The 18114-nt window shown below is 37.1% G+C and overlaps 1 long non-coding RNA gene across 1 annotated transcript in view; it reads right to left on the bottom strand.

Annotated features, from left to right (window-relative positions):
- Positions 1-1751: 1751 nt before the first annotated feature.
- The window catches only part of LOC134757779 (uncharacterized), a 40138-nt gene continuing 23775 nt past the window's right edge, over positions 1752-18114 (bottom strand). Inside the window, exon 3 of the long non-coding RNA XR_010132271.1 lies at positions 1752-1916. This is a non-coding gene — a long non-coding RNA (uncharacterized lncRNA). The remainder of the gene's footprint in view (positions 1917-18114) is intronic.

Genomic DNA, 18114 nt, shown 5'->3' with positions numbered 1-18114 from the left:
CTTGCCAGACATGTGGGCAAAGGTGCTTGCAGTGGTGAGAAGGGCATGAATAGCTCCTTATGCACCTCCTTGGCTGGAACGTTTCTGTTGTTGGGTTGTTGGGGTCTAGGACAAGGATTAAGAGGGAAATGTCTCCTTGCTGGATAGACAGTCTCCATGCTCCGCTCTGTGGTGGCTGCTTCTCTTACTACTCTTCACTGGCTGTCAACGCCCTCTGTGTGGCAGCATTTGAATGGCTCTCAGGTCTGGGTGCTTTGCAAAGGTCTATGGGGTCTTTTCACAACACTTATGCCACCTACCACTTCCCACAGATTCTTTTTCTAGTCGGCAGCCCTCACAGGAAGATATCAGTGGAAAAGTGCACAGCTGGCTTCCTTACTTCTTAAGGACATGTGAGAAACTCCCACATCTTTGTTGCATCATGCACTGGAATTGCAGGCCACCCCCAGTCTCAGCCCATGAGTTTTTTTCCAATCTCTTCACTACCCTCTTTAGATAAGTAGAGGCACAAAACCAAAAGTTTTACAGCCTAAGCAGTATCCTCCCAGGACATACAGTAGACTTCTTCTTATAGAGATACCCATACTATCAATGATTCTCGAACAACTCACTTGTTTGGATTGAGGGGGAAAAAATGAGGGTACATAGCACTTCTTGGACTTTAGGCAAAATTGCAGGTAAATAGGAAGAAAATCAGCTCCCCTTTCTGCATATTGGGAATAATAAGGTCACCTTTCTCATGGGAGTGATATACACAACAAGAAAGATAAGGCAGAAAAGGTGCTTAGTAAATTCCTCCTATATAGTGAGGTAGAGGTGAGGTTAAAAATCATGATCGTGATTATTTGTTCAAAAGCCTAAATTCAACTGTTCTCTTCAAATAACTATGATCATAGCTCAAAGTGGAGGTGAGAGAAATACCACATTTTTACTCCATACCACTCCAATACCTATAAATCATAACACTTCTTTTCCTGCTAGTGCAATCACATTTACTACCTATCAGTGATCACTTTGAACTTGGAAATTGGAGGTAGAGTTAGATAGAAAAGTAGATCAAAAAAAAATAAGGTAAATAAAAATTTGAGAGGAAAACACTAGAAGGGGAAGAGAAAGAGGTTTGTTGGGATGATTTTCCCACTTGGGTTGGATACCCCATCTTTAAGCATACTCAAATGAGTTTAACCACATTCTACTAAAGAATACATTTCAGTTAATTGAAAACAAGTAGCAGAAACATTCTTTATGAACCTCTATTTAAGATATTCACATATAAGGCTCCCTCAGCAATTGGCCGTTCATTGTGATTAAATATATGGAGTGAAATAAAAACATGTGTGTCACTTTTTATGTTAAAAGCAATCTTTCCTTTTTAGCAAAATAGCATATTCAATTATCTCATTCAATAGATAAAAATGATTTCCAGCTTGAAAATAAATATTTGCTTTTGAAGATGACATTATGGAAAATCAAATTACATGCTTGTTTTTATTATTAACAAGAATAAGCTCCAAAGCCCTGTACGTATTGCACCTGTCACTCTCCATATCCTACAATCAAATTTCCCTTTAAATCTCATCAAATAATTCCCAAAGTCATTGAAGAGGCAATAAATGAGGTTATGACACACTGCTCACAGACAGCGAAATGTCTTTCATATATCTTTAAGTGGTTATTAATCTCTGAATTAGTTTAGAATACATTAACCTTCAAGGTAAATTAGATCAATCAGGAAAATGACTCACAAGAGCTGGACTGTCTTTTCTGATGTTGTTGTTATTTTCATATCCAGCTTATGTGGCAAGATGTGCCAGGCTGATGCATGGCTGTATCAGCTGCCATCACTCACCAGGCCTCCAAGTTGTGAGAGAGGGTTGTTATGTTCTGGGTCTATTTCTTCCTGGATGGTTGTCCACCTAGGCAGCGAGAGTGGATGAGTAGACATGGACATATCATTACTTTAGTATAAGTAAGATGATTTGACAATTACCATGGGGGAGCAGCTTGTCTAATTCCTACTACCCTTGCTAGTGGCATTTTAGAGTTCTCTGCACAATCACTGTGGGATGAAAAAAGCAAAAAGTGACACCTTTTTTTAGAAAAACAAGGTAATAGGTTTTTAAAAGTCCTGAAGCAACTGAATCCACAATCTCCATCTTTTCTTTTTTATAAAAAGAACTATCTCAAGAAAATAATTAGAACTATTGAAAAATAGTTAAAAGTATGTGCCTATCATTTTTCTATGCAATAGGAGCCTAATGATGGTGATGATCATTTTAGTAATTCAATCTTGAGTTTATATGGTTGGTGATTCAGCTCATCATAGCTTGGAATTCTCAATTACGTTGCTCAATGAATAAAAAATGTGTGGAAGCAAAACTCAGGGCATGAGAAGGGGAGCCTCCAAGTTGTTAACTTGAATGATAAATGTTAGGGAGACCAGAAGCCCAGTGTTGGGGACTTTTTTTTAAATTTTATTATTATTATACTTTAAGTTTCAGGGTACATGTGCACAACGTGCAGGTTTGTTACATGTGCATACATGTGCCATGTTGGTGGGCTGCACCCATTAACTCGTCATTTAGCATTAGGTATATCTCCTAACGCTATCCCTCCCCTCTCCCCCCACCCCACAACAGTCCCCAGTGTGTGATGTTCCCCTTCCTGTGTCCATGTGTTGCAGCACTATTCACAACAGCAAAGACTTGGAACCAACCCAAATGTCCAACAACGATAGACTGGATTAAGAAAATGTGGCACATATACACCATGGAATACTATGCAGCCATAAAAAATGATGAGTTCATGTCCTTTGTAGGGACATGGATGAAACTGGAAACCATCATGCTCAGCAAACTATCCCAAGTGTTGGGGATTTTTGCCCAGCATCTTGGTGGTTTGCTCTTCTTGGGGTCCTGTAGTTTTATATATTATTGTGATTCAGAGTAGATTTAGCCCTAACAAATATTACTGTCAGTTGCCATTTTAGCTGTTGTACTGGCATCAAACATCCCAACTTAAATATAATTGAAGAGAAAATCTCAATATATCCTTCCAAAGATTTTTTTATCCCTCTTTTCTTTAAAATCTCCACAGAGAGAAATAAAATATCAAGGGGAGAAAAACTGCTGGAAGAATATTTGTTGATGATTTCAGGACAGGAAGAAAACTCCTTGGTCAGTGCTTCAAAGGAGCACATGGAACTATGCATTTATCCTTGAAAAAGGAGACAACATGGTGGTAAAATAAGCCCAGGATTTAGTAAGTTATGTACATTTTGGAAATTTGTATTAAAAGATTTTGGAAATGTGACTATGTCAATACATGTGATGGAACCCTCAAATAACAATTATTACTGAGATTAATTTATAGCCATTAAAAAAGAATTTAAAAAACAAGAAAAGAATCATGGTTATGAATATAGTTCTAGAGATATTTGAGAGAACTGGCACTTCTTGCATGCTATGCTGATCAGCTTGAAAGAATCGTATAATTACAATATCCAGTACAGGAAGAGGCATGGAGATGAATCTTAAGTGGTAAGAGAGTGAAGTGGTGCCTTTTGTTAATCTCTTCATAAAATGTTTTTTTCTTTTGTAAAAATGAAGCAGCAGTTCACAAAAATGGGAGCAATGCAAATAGCCGTATCTTAGATGAACCTCCACTTTCCAGACGATAAAATATCCCATTGTTTTCTTTTCTCCCACTTCTTCTCAAATTAGAGAAAATTGTGAGTTGGGGCTTTGCCTTATTTAACGATGTATAAGACAAATAATTCTTTAACGGTCTTGTTTCCAACATAAATACAGTGACTAACAAAGCATAGTGTAATTAAAAATAAGTAGGACATTTCCTTGAAATAAATCATATTTTAATTGGTATTTTAATTGAAGGGATGTTAAATATAATGACATTATTCCAGATTGTACTCTTTAGGCAAAATCCCATGCTACTCTTTGTTTGCTATTATTTGAGCCAATGACAGTGTTTTTATATTTGCCTTTAGTTGAAAATAACTGTCAGTATCTCATATTTGAAATGTAAGTAATGTAGTATCAGTGAACCAGTTTTGCCAAATTCTTTCCTGCAATTACCAGGAGGTACTTCTCTATGAGTTTCCCACATTTCTGCACATTCTGTAGTAGCTTTTGTTTCAGACGATTTTTCGGATGTTTGTATAGTGAAAGGCCTTGGAAGATAGAGATAGTAGCTCCCTTGGGGCAGAGGGCAGGTTTGTTTCCTGACCACTGTAAGATAATGTCTCTCTCTAGGCAAAGGTTAGACTGCCCTCCTTACAAGTTTGGGATTTCTTAAACTCAGCTGTGCTCCAAACCTCCTGAGGCTGCAGCATCTACCCAGGCTGCTTCCCATCACTCCCAGGGAACTTGGAGAGAGGGCACCTGCAGCAAACACAATGATCATGCTGCCTGCTGTGCCTTGAGTAATACAAGCCTTTTGTCTCTGACCCAGGAGTTGCATGTTTTCTGCCTGCATCTAAGAAACTACAGCAGGCTAAGTTGTTAGCTTGCAAGCAGGATAAATATTTTTAACTTTTCAGAGTTCTTGGCAGAAACAAGAGACTTCTGCTGGAAAAGACAAGAAAAAAGAAAAAAAAGGAAAACATTGTCAGTTAACCAGAAAATGTTGCTTTATTAGGTATCCTCCAGCCTTGGGGGTGAGCAACTAAATGTATTCAAGGCGGGCAAAAGTTATAGGTTTGAGTATAATTGTGTTTTATTCCTGTTTCTTTTCCTGATATCTGCAGAACACACATCCTAATTCAGTCCTCTGAAGCTGTCAGAGGAGCTATCCATTACCACAAAAAGGGCTGTTTTTGAGAGATGAAACTCTTGACACCTCTAATGGATGGACACTACTTCCTACTTAGAAACTCGCTGGCCAAGATCAAAATGTCCATCCATTACATGCCAACTCTGCCAACCCGGCTCTGAAAATTAGCTTGGATGACATTAGTAGCTGAGATTGCAAGGCTGGGTGAGGAAGCTGAAAGGAAGCAAGGAAGGTGTGTAAGTGAACCAATAAACTGATAACCTTGTTTCTGCAGCTCTGGATAATATAAGTGCCTGAGATGCAGGATGCACATCTCCTCATATAGAAAAGGAGATTCCATAGACTACAAATCTTGGCTCACAGTGTTGTGTCTATTTATCACGGCACTGGATGCCCACTGAGGCCATTTTCCAGATTTATGTGCCTCAAGGTCATGGAATCCTAACCATAAGAGTGATACCACTAATGAATTTCCTCCCACTGCCAGATTTTGCCCTTCCTACAAAAGCCATAAATTCCATAGAAGGCCAATGGAAATTCATGCAGAGAGGGACAGGGTGTTTCTCTTTGTAAACCTTGACCAAGTTACAGAAGCACGTTTCCCCTTTAGTACTGGATCTTATTCTAGAAGAAACAAAGCATCTCAGAGATTCCTCTTTGTGGTCCTACAAAAGCCAGGCAGCCTAAGCTGCAGCTCCCCTGTAACCAAAGCCAATAAATTAGTCCCAGGACTTGAAAGACTCTTGTTCTAAAACAAGCCAAGCAGGTATAACAGGACAGCATCTGGGGACTTTCCTTTTCTGCCCCAAGCCCAATTAGAAGCGTGGCTCAAGAATTAAACACATCTCTGCAAAGGGATGCAACTCGCAATGCTTTAACAAGAAATGAGTGTATTTGATTGATGATTTCATAAGGAGGTAAGGAAGAAGAGCTACTCTGCCCAGCACTTAGTTAGAAATTTAATAGAATTTCTGTTCTCCCCACGCCCAAGGCCCTCCCCTACCCACAGCCAGCCTTCTTCTTGCCACAATCCCTCAGCATGACTCACTGTTGTCCTGAATATTTGCTCTGTCCCTCAGCCTCCTTGTATATATGCCACCGGCACAATAGCTGCCTGGTTCAAAGCAGTAGAGTGACAAGGCACAGTTGTGACTAAGCAGGCAGGCTCTAGAGCCACTTTGCCTTGATGTTGTCACTAACAAGGAACAAACTCTCCTTGAATTTCATCTTCCTTACCTAGCAAAGGCATATCAGAGTAGTGCCCGCTTCATGAGATGAAAGGTATCGATGCATGAAAATTGTTGGGCATGGACCCTGGCTCTCAGACAGCACTTGGTAGATGGGATCGTATCTGGCTCAAACAGATAAGAGGGTGGCAAGAGGATGAACTCAGTTTTTTCACCAAACAAACCAAAACTTTACTTTGCCATCACAACAGACTTTAACACCAAATTAGTCCATCATGGGCAGGAATATATGATGTCCTTTTTCCCCCTCTAAATAGGAAGCAGTGGGGTACCTTTGAATGGTCTTCTCTTGGCCACAGTGTGTTTGTGCTGCAGTAAGAGTGAACCTGGGGTCTCAAGCTGGTTGAGAGAATGTGGTCGCCTTGTGTCTTCAACCGCAGCAGCATTTTCCCGCCACCCCTTCCCAGTATGACATACTTCAAGCACTCGGTAATTAAGAAACTGCTAATTACAGCATATGTCTCAGATGAAAGTTGCTGCATCTCACTAAGGGGATTTCAATTCCACCAGCATTTCCAACAATTTACAGCTGGTAGATTCTGCAGACACCTTGGCTGGTTCTCCTGGATTCTTTATCTCAACATGCAAACCACATCGTCCCAGCTCTCTGGTAGAGGCAATGGATGGCTTATAAATGTAAAAATTCAAAGGGATTAAAAAAGATGTTTTAATTTTAAAAAATAAACACTTGGAAAAGTGATATTACATTTGTGTAATACCAAGTATTTAAATTTGTAGTCTACAAACATTTTTGATTGTACATTCTATTAATAAGAAAATTTCAAATGTCCATCCCCAATACAAGGCTGTTTTTTAATTTATAAATTGTATGTTATTATACTAACATTCTATATTTTATAAAATACTCACAAATAAATTATAAAAAGAGGAGATGGAAGATAAATCATTTTTGTTAAAAGCCAAGTTTGAATAAATATGCTTTCTTTTTTTTGAAGCTCGTGGTTTCATATTTTATGATAAAGCTATTCCAAGGTCTCAGTCTGAGTTATTTATTTCACTTCCTGTTTTAATGTCTGTAATGTGTGAAACAGTTCCAAACATAAAAAGGGCATTACTGATCACACTTAATGAAACTTAACTTTTGGTCTCTTTGACCAGTTATGGATAATTTTTGATGAAATACTTCTTTGCTTTCATTGGTATTTTCTTCAATCCATAGTTTGTTTGGAGGAATTTTTTTTTTTTTTTGAAACAAGGTCTCATTCTGTCACCCAGGCTGTAGTGCAGTGGTGCAATCTTGGCTCACTACAACCTCCGCCTCCTGGGTTCTGGTGATTCTCCTGGCTCAGCCTCCCATGTAGCTGGACTACAGGTGGACACCACCATGCCTGGCTAATTTTTGTATGTTTGGTAGAGGCAGGGTTTCACCATGTTGGCCAGGCTGGTCTCAAACTCCTGACCTCAAGTGATTCACCCGTCTTGACCTCCCAAAGTGCTGGGATTACAGGGGTGAGCCACCACGCCCGGCCTGTTTGCAGGAATATTTCTAAGCCACTTGCTCATTTTATAAGGGTTAACCTGGCATTTTAATTCATAAACCCACTTAAACAGGCTCATGTTTAATAGATTTTGGTCTGTTTTATTCCCTCCAGGTTCTAAATTACCCAAGCAAATGGTAGGTACTCAATAAAGATTTGTTACATAAAAGTTTCAAAACGATTACTTTGAACTTCCATACTGAGAATATATTTCAATGGATTAGGAGAATAAATTCAAAGACAAGATACTAAGGTACTGCAATTGTTTTAGCAAGAAATGATGGGATTTGCAATCCCATCTTCCAAAGATAGAGATGCTATCAAGGTATGGTTAGCATAAATAAAAATGGAAGAATTCAAGCCATGTTTTGGAAGAAGAGCCTACAGAATTGACTGATGCATTAATCAAAGATGTTCGTTGGATTACGGCTTGAGTTAACTGGTTTGTGGTGATAGCATTTGCTGAGATTTGGAAGAGTGGGAAGTAAGAGAAGAATTTATACTCATCACTAAGTTTCAGTGGTTGTATTTTTTTAAATTACCCTAAACCCTGATATTTCTCACCAAAATCTCTGCTACCAACCTAGTTAAAACTATCATTGTATTTCGCCTGATTTTTTGCTATAGCCTCCTAATTAGTCTGTCTTTATTCATTCTGGCCCCTGTATCATCTACACAGCAGATATAAAGAACGTTTTAAAATTCAGGCTTATTGAGCTATAATTTATCTCCAGTAAAATTTACCCTTTCAGGTGTACATTCTATAAGTTTTGACAAACACATACAGTTGTGTAACTACCATGGCAATCAAGGTATAGAATATCACCATCACTCCAATAAGTGCCAGAGGGAGTATAGTTGTTCCTCATTATTGATGAGAGATTGGTTCCAATCCCCACATCCTGGCATATACCAAAATCCCAAGATGCTCAAGTCCCTTATATAAAATGGCATAGCATTTGCATATAACCTACACACATCCTCCCATATCCTTTAAATTACTTATAATACCTAACACAAGACCTGCACAATACTTTATCCTCATGACAAGTTCAAGTTTCACTTTTTGGAACTTGTGGAATTTTTTTGCTGGAATATTTTTCAGTCCTCTCTTGGCAGAATCCATGGATGTGGAATGCACAGATATGGACGGCCGAATGTATTTTAAAACATAAATCAGATCAAGCCACTAAAATACTCAAAACTCTCTACTGGCTTCCCAACCATTGCCTGTAAGGCCCCAAGTACATAATCATGCTTGTAGACATGTCTCTGCTCATAATCCCTATGGCTCTACTCCTTGAAAACTATGCATCAGTCCAGCTGGCCTCCTTGTTACTCTTGGATATCCCAAGCCATTCCCACCTCAGGGCCTGTGCACCATCTCCAGTGATCTTCCTCCAAGATAGCCTTAAGGTTTTTTCTTTATTCCTTCACTTTGTTCTTGTTCCTGTTAAAATAGCACACATGCATGCGCACACACACACACACACACACACACACCCCTCCATCATGCTTTATTTCTTTCACAGGCTTTATCTTCCTAATTATCATCTACTCTTACCTGATAAATTATGTTCTTATTTATCTTTGTCATATTTCTCCAACCCAACATCCACTAAAATGTAAGTTCCATATGAACAGAACCTTGTTTATTTTGTTCCCTGCTGTAGCTCCAGCACTTTGAGCAGTGCCAGAGACGTAGGGAATATTCAATCAACATTTTAATGAAAACATAGACAGGAGGAGGGATGGAGGGATGAGTGAACTAACAGGAAGTAACGGAGTAGTCATTGACTTTGTTCATTAACGTGGCTGAATAAGCTCTTTCACATTCTTCAATCTGGTGGCTAGGCCAGATATCCACTTTAGAACCGTTAGGCAGCTGAATAGCAAGTCTTTCAATATTATTAAAGCTCATATCAAGGATATTAGATGAGCAACATGCAATCTAAGCATAACGTCTCCACTGTGGGAAAAAAAGCTTTAAATTTTCATCTGTCTGCAGTACCAGATATTGTAGCAGTGAAAAAAAAATTGTCTTTAACACTAAATGTGCTTACACTTCATTTATCTGCTCTTCACAGTAACCTCTTTTGCTTTTGAATCTATCCTCTTTTAATATTATATTATCTGGCATTTGCACCTCCGAAACAAATAGGCTTACTTTCCCCCAAACTGCCATAATAAGGCTCATTTTATTGAGTATTTTGGAAAAAGCCTCCATAGCAGTCCTCTTAATTAGGTCATGTGGTATAGTTTACATTCAGCATTTCATAGATTATGCCTTTTTATTTTCCCCAGAATTATTTTTGTTGAGCTTTTAAAAAAGACATTCTGTTGCCAAAGGGCCATTTGCTAACTATAATTACCAAATTTCCCCACCAAGTGCCCCTCTGGGAAAAGCTGTTCAATTCTATGGTTACTATTACTGCCCAAGTTTATTATTTCTAGTCAAGAATTTGTAAACTTAGGCAGATTTATTATTTACATCAACTGTCCAATGCTCAAGTATTTTAAAGGGGGGATATAATTTTTTTCAGTAAAATGTAAACAATATGGCTAATGAAATCATTAGAAGGAAAAAGAGAAGAAATATTTTTCTCCGCCGAGCTGGAGAGAAGCATGCGGTTTCCTCCTCATCTACTAAGCACATGCATTGTCCAAGGGGAACACATACAAAGCTGGGATTCTGAGAGCTGTGAGCCAAGACCTATGCATTGCCATTTCAAATGTCCAACCCTGAGGCCACATCTGAGCTCAGTTTCTTTTGGGTTGTATTTCAGATGCTATAGAAGTGGGAAGTTGTCAGTTTCCTAGGATTCTTAATACTGCTGTATGCTGGAAGGAAACAGAAAATGTTCTTAGTTTCCCCATTATGACTGAACATGTCGAGAGAAGCCAACAGCCCGAATCGGGTTCCCAGTTGTTATAATTATTACATCCAGATAGTGAAGGCAATGCCTCTAAAAAGAAAGATCTGATGATTTATTTGGCAATTTTCAATGGAAACAGGGTTGTTGGATTTTCTATTTCATACTGAAATATGAAAGAGAAGAAGTTGAAAAGAAGAAGGAAAACAATGACATGTCATTGTGAAATAACATGTGAATCATGTCTACACCACCCTTTAAAATATCCCTTAAATATCACTCTCCCATAGTCACACTGTTATCGAAAGTTTACATGTATAAACTTAATAGATTTCATCTGTGTGGGTGAGAAGGCAGTGAGCACCTGCTAAAAATGTACAGGCACATACCCTTTGATGAATAAACTATTGCTAGAAATTTATTCATCAGATACACAAATTCCCAAGGATAAACTAACATATATATATTCAGCGATGTTGATTGCAAAATTGTGTATAAAAGCAGAACACTGTAAACAATTTAATGTCCAACAATAAAAGACTAGGGAAATAAATTCTGGTATATTCAAATACAGCTAAAAGATAGAATGAGATAATCTGTAAGTGCTAATATGAAAACATGTCCAAGATATATTATTAAGTAAAATCAAACAAGTTACAGTTCAGACAACAACATGAAAATGCTACTATGCTTCAAAGTCTGCAGCTAGATTGGCTTCAAAACCCACCTCCCCTACTTACTGGCTGTCTGACTTTGGGCGGTTGGTTTAACCTTTTACTGACTCGGTTTCTTTTTTGGAAAATAGTGATAATACCTTATATAATTTCAAAGGTGTTGGTTAGCATTAAATTAGTTAATACATGCAAATCACTTGGACATAGGTTCTATACATGCTTATCATCATCATGATCACTACAATTATGATCTAAAAAATTTTGTTTAAAAAAATAAAAACAGTATCTTCATGTCAAAATAGTTGTTTACCAATCTTATTTCTGGTTTAGGTTGAATTAAGATGCTATGGTTTAAATATATATATATATATAGAGAGAGAGAGAGAGAGAGAAGGAGAGAGGCATTACTACATTGTTAAAAGTGTCAAATATTAGAAATAAAGGAAGTGTCCATAAGTAGATGGTTTTTTTAAATTATGTCACATCCATATTACAAAATATTATATGGACATTCAAGTGATTGAATTACAATTATACCCTTTGATGTGGAGGACAGGGTTCAAGGCATCTATGGGTAAGAAAATTAAGATGCAATATGCGTATACAATTCCATTTTAGTAGAATGAGATAATTAAATGTTCATTTATATATGTGTGCATGTGTGTACACATGAATGTATGTAGTTATATGAGGATTTAGACATGAGCATGAAGGAACTGTAATTCTACTTCCAATCAAGATAGAGTACCAGGAACTAAATTTACATTCCTGCCCAAAACAATCAAAAAAATAATAATGTAGGACATAATATATGAAACAATACTTTTCAAGATAATGGATATAAGACAGCAAAAGACAATGGTCCTGAGAGATGGAAAACAAGCAAGGTGAGGCACACTATAGTTCTAGCTAACTGCCTTGAAAGACTGGCCAGGCCCTGGTACCTGAGGCGCCTACGGGAGCCAGGCAGACTCCCTGAGTTAAGGATACTTGGGGAGACCAAGGTGGCTAAAGCTCAGAGGACACAGTAGCTTTCTCAGAGGAGAAAGATGCACAGAAAAAGAACTTGGAAGACGTGCTGAGGGTTTCCCTCAAATATTCATTTATTAAAAAAAAAAAATCAGTTCACACATGTTAGGAAACTACCTGAGGCCAAAGAGAAAATCATTTAAGAACGTTAAAGATTACTGTTCTCAGCACTCATGCAGGGCTGGGGAATAGTCTCTATTGCCACCAGAAAAAAATGGGAAACCTCATGATTCATAGGGCATGCGATAGAGTGCACAGAGGGTCTTGCCTCAGAAATGGGAAAGAATGAGCCCAAAACGGATAACTTCTGCAGGCTAACAGATCTGAAAAGCAAAATCTGCAGGAATCCTACTGCTTTCCAGGACAGGAATTCTCCCACCTGCAAAGAATATGTTCTAAGACCCCCAGTGGATGCCTGAAACTGGGGATGGTATAAAACTCTACATAGAATGTTTTTTTCTATAAATATATGCCAGTGATAAAATTTAATTTATAAATTAGGTACAGTAAGAGCTTAACAATAACTAATAATAAAATAGAACAATACGCTGTAATGAAAGTTATGTGAATACACTCTCTCTCCCCTTCTCTCAAAATTTCTTGTACAGTCAGACCTCTGTAGCTACAGGTTCCATATACACAGATTCAGTGAATTGCAAATTTAAAATATTCAAAAAATAAATTTAAAAAAATGAAAAGCAACAATAAAAAATACAAATGGAAAAACAATATCATACAACAACCTTTACATTGCATTTACATTGTACTATGTATTATAAGTAATCTAGAGATAAGGTATAAAGGAAGATGTACATAAGTTATATGCAAATACTAGGCCAAGTTATATGGGAGACTTGAGCATCCATGGGTTTTGGTATCTTTTGGGGGTCCTGGATCCAATCTCCCACAGATACAAAGAGATCACTGTACTGTACTCTACTGTAGATAACTGAAACCATAAAAGGCAACACTGCAGATAAAGGGTAACTACTATAAATAACTGTGTCCTAGAAGAAAGCTTGAGAATTTTTGTTGAAAACAAAAATATTCACTACCCAAAAAGAGATATTGCACAATATCTGGCATGCAATAAAATAAAAATTCCTAAGCATAAAATATTTATAATTTAAACAAAAATAATGCAATATTTTATATTTATATATTTCATTATATTTTATAAACATTATATATAAGCATATATAGCTCTACACACTATATGTATGTGTTTGTGTATATATCTCTAGTTTTTATAATATATGTATACATTACATGCATGATAACAATATCATAAAAATCAGGTGGGGAGAAATAGAAGTAGACTATTGTAAAGATCTCACACTACATGTAAAGTATACTTCATCACCTGAAAGTACACTGTGATAAGTGAAAAATGTGAACTGTAAATTCTAAAATGACCACTCAAATAACAAAAAATATCATGGTCAATGAAACAATAAAGAAGACAAATGAAAGTATATAAAATATACAATTAATCCAAAAGAAGGCAGGGAAAAAAGCAAAAGGGAACAAGGAATGGATGGTACAATGGAAAGCAAATAGCAAGATAATAGATTTAACTTCATCACATCAATAATCACATTAAATGCAATCAGTCTAAATAGTCCAATTAAAAAGCAGATTGTTACATTAGATTTAAAAGTCAACACTCAAATATATGCCCCCTACAAGAAATGTACTTTAAACATAATGACACAAATACATTCAAAAGGATAGAAAAAAACATACTATGCTAACACAAGTGAAAAGAAAGTTGAAATAGCTAAATCAGAGTAAAGAATACTACTAAGAATAAAGAAGATCATTTCATTATGATAAAAGGGCCAGTTCATCTAAAGGACATAACAATTCTAAATATTTGTATACCCAATATCAGAGCTTCAAAATACATGAAGTAATAACTGATAAAAATTATCAGAAAATTGAAATCTACAATTAGTCAAAGATATCAATATCCTTCTCAATGATTGCTAGAACAAGTATATAGAAAATCAGTGAGAATACAGAAGATTTGAAGACAATCAACCAACTTGATCTAACTGATGTTTTTTTTAAAACACTGCATCCAACAACAACAGAGTACACATTGAAAACTTACCATGGTAGACATATTCTGAGCTACAAAACAAGGCTCAACAAATTTAAAAGGGTTTCATTCATACAAAACATTCTTTTCTGATCATAATGGAATTAAATTAGAAATCAAAATGATTTCTGGAAAATTCACAAATATTTGAAAATTTAATAACACCAAAGGAAAAAAATCTAAATGGAAATTAATATTTTGAACTGAATGAAAATGAAAACACAACAAAATGTATTTGTGGGATGCTGCTAAACCAATATTTAGAGGAAAATTTATAGTATTAAATGCCTATATATGTAAAGAAGAAAGGTCTATCTAAATCCATGATCATGACATGAATAGCTTTCAACATAATTATGCTAAATGAAATAAGCCTGGCAAAAATCATTACATACTATGAGTCATTTTATAAAATTTTATAAAGTTCTGGAAAATGCAAAATGCTCTTTGGTGACAGAAAGCAGATCAGTGTTTCCTGGGACCTGTAAGAGGGTGAGAAGGGATGATAGGGAGGCGTTACAAAGGTGCATGAGGAAACTTTGGGGAGTGAAAAATAATTCCATTTTCTTGATTTTGGTGATTCATTTATAGGTGTATATACATGTAAAAACTTTGCAAATTTTATACTTTGCATATTTGTGTAGGGTTTTTTGTTTTAAAAATATACACTAGAAAAAATAATAAAATAATAACAAATGTTAAAAGTACATACTAGATATGAAACCAGATTAACATAGGCGGGCCGCTGATATGTGAGGATGGAGGACCCAAGCAACAAAGTAAAATAAAAAGACTAAACTAAAGAAAGGCATGCATGACATGTTAGTATGCATGAATTTACATAAAATTATAAATGCGTAGGTGTTAATGAAGAAAAATATGTACTCATCTATTTTGTTTTGAAAGGGTCCAAATATGCTTCTAAGCATCCCATAACCTCCTGAAGGACTGGTAACATAGTAATAAAACTGGCATAGCTTATGGAGTCCCTTTTATGGAGCAGACACTATGCTATATGCTTTGCATATGCATCCCCCCATTTTATTTCTACAGCAACTTTATGAGGTAGGTATGAATATTATCCCTATTTTCCAAGCGAAGGCATCTGCTAACCAGCCTAGATTTTTCTCAGTCACTGGCTTTCTACTTCATTCTACCACCTGTTCAATGCTTTCAGAGAACTATCTGTGTTTATGAATGCTAATCCCTAAAGGATTGTATATGTGCCAGAATACAAAATTACCAACCATCCCACCCCCAAAGCAAAACTTTATTCTTAATGAAAAGATTTTAAAAGTAAGTAAAAAAGCATTTGGGCCAAATGGTATATATAAACTGTACAATTGAATGGTTCACTGTCTATGTTCATTTCTTATGTTAGCTATACATCCATTTAAAATCATACATAGAGAATAAAGTCAATTTGAAATATGATTCACTCTCTTACTGCATAAAATAACTATATTCAAGCTTCTCACATCAGAACCACATTTTGAGGGAACTGATACCCTGCCACTCAAATTGTCATCCCGAGACAATTCCCCAGGAGCTTATTAGAAAGGCAGCATCTCAGGCCCCAACCCAGATCCACCAAATCAAAACCTGCATCGTTACAAGATCCCCTGATGATTCCTGTGCACATTCATGTTTGAGAAGCACTGATTGAACCCAGTGATTCAGAGCAGATTGTTTTCATTTTTATTTAAACGAATGATGCTCCTCCATGTAAGATCCTGCATCAAGTAACCAATCATGTGACATTAGTAAAATTCTTTTTCCTTTATCTTGCAGGTAGATATTCCTGACCATCACAGAGATGCTTACAGCATCCACAAATTGCAATTGTGAACTCCTGCTGAGAATGACCAGGTCTGGGTTCAACGTCTTTGCCTCCTTTTCTACACATTGCATAAGGTTCCCCTCCAACACATCTCCCATTAGCATGGATTGCAAAAGCTTCAGGCAGCAGTGAGTCAACCATAGCTGCACCTGGGGAACAGAGAAAAAAAAATACCACTGCCCTGACCCTATTCCAAAAGGACTGAATCAGACTCTCTAATCAGGGGCTTGGCTAATAACCATAGTTAAGGGAAATAAAGTAATTCTGGTGCAACTTGACTTGAGAATCAGTTGTACTTCCATTTGGCCGCATAGTAGAATCATGTGGGGAACACGCCAATATCTAGGCCATACCCAAAAACAAAGCTATCAGATTCTCTGGGACTGAGGCTTCTGCAGTCATCATTTATAAATAAAACAAAAATCTTCAGATGATTCTAATCTGCAGCTAAAGTAAGCAACAAAGTGCTATTCGTTATGCAAAAAATAAAAATAAAATTAGAAAATATGTTTTCTGGAATATGAGAAACTTTGGAAAGACTTGGAAGTAAGAGGACTCCCTGAGGTGAGGGAAACACAAAAATTTGCCTGCTAGTTAGATATTTATGATAGATCACTGTATGTATCCAGAAAAATGTCTGGAATCAAAGTCAATCTTATGAACTCTCTCAGGGGAACCAAGGAAGTTTGGAGACTTTTTAATTTCTACCCTCCTTTTCTGTTGACAGTTGTAACCACAAGCATGATTGTCCTTTAATCATAAAAGGAAAAGAAAAGAAAGAAAGGTCACCTTGAGCCAGTGGGATGCGCTGGGTTTCCCTCCACCTGCCTGTCACCCGCAGCTTAATCTTCTTTGCCAACTTCAGAGTCTTGGCTGTTCCCAATAACAGCACCATGATTCTTATAATTCTGCCACCTCCTCCTCTCCTGCCTCTTAAAGCCCTGGCAATTAACCTCATGTCTCCATCCCTTAATTCCCATACAGATGTTGGCAATTGTCATATCTCCAGTGGAGCCCTGCAATGTGGCCTCCAAGGTTCAGTCTTTCCACAAATAGTCTCTTATCAGCATATCAAAGTTGATCTGTTGAAATCTGGATCATCGTGCACCAGTGATGAATATTTCTAAGCATAATTCTTTTTCTGTTTTTAATGGAGACAGACCCTGTATTCATTTTCACTTAGCTTTTTGTCTGCGTTGTTGGCAGCCATTTTTTTTTCACTTGGGAAATGATGCCAGTGGCAGAGGTTCCAAAGAGCACAACCTTCAGAGCACTCATTTCGTCCACACTTTGTGCATTTACCCATTCATTCATTCGTTCATTTATACACCTTCGTGGAGCATGTTCTCCAAGGCTGGCATTAGCTAAGTGCTTAGGCCACAAAGCTTAAAGACGCAATCTCTATCCTCAAACAGCTTACCAACTAGTGAAAAATTCAGACAACCAAATCCACAATTATACTAAAGGATGATTTACAATGAGAGAAGAAAATAGAAGCTAAGTGCCATCAATTACAGGCTGTGTGACCCTAGGAAATCTACTTAGCCTCTCTGTGCCTCAGGTTCCTTGCCAAGAAAATAGAACGATTAGAAGCAGATGCCATGAGGGTTGTAATGAGTACTACATGAGTTATCATTTGTAAAGTGCTGTTAACTGTGTTTGGTACATGTGTTTGCTCAAGAAAGTAGACACAAAGCTGCCATAAACAGAATACAGAATAAAAATAAATCTGCATACATATTGTCAGTTAACTTTTGATAATGGTGCAAAGGTAATTTAATGAATAATGATTATGTTATTGAGCAGTCAACTCATACCTGGTGTGCAGAGAAGCCCCTATTATGGCACCAGCTTTTGAGACAAGAAAAAGCTTCACTGCAAGTTGACTGGCAAGGAGGTAGAGGCAACACTGAAATTTGTCTCCCTGATCTGGAGGTGGGTCAAGCTCTATGACGTTCCTAACTAGTCCCAGGTGCTGCCAATGCAGCCAGCCTGCCTGGCTGATGATACTAAGAGGTTAAAGCTGTTTTTCATTGGCATGTCTGGGCTATATGACT

This window comes from Gorilla gorilla, chromosome 21 (assembly GCF_029281585.2).
Source record: "Gorilla gorilla gorilla isolate KB3781 chromosome 21, NHGRI_mGorGor1-v2.1_pri, whole genome shotgun sequence".
Taxonomy (NCBI): domain Eukaryota; kingdom Metazoa; phylum Chordata; class Mammalia; order Primates; family Hominidae; genus Gorilla; species Gorilla gorilla.
This window is presented reverse-complemented; position numbering and strand designations above follow the sequence as displayed.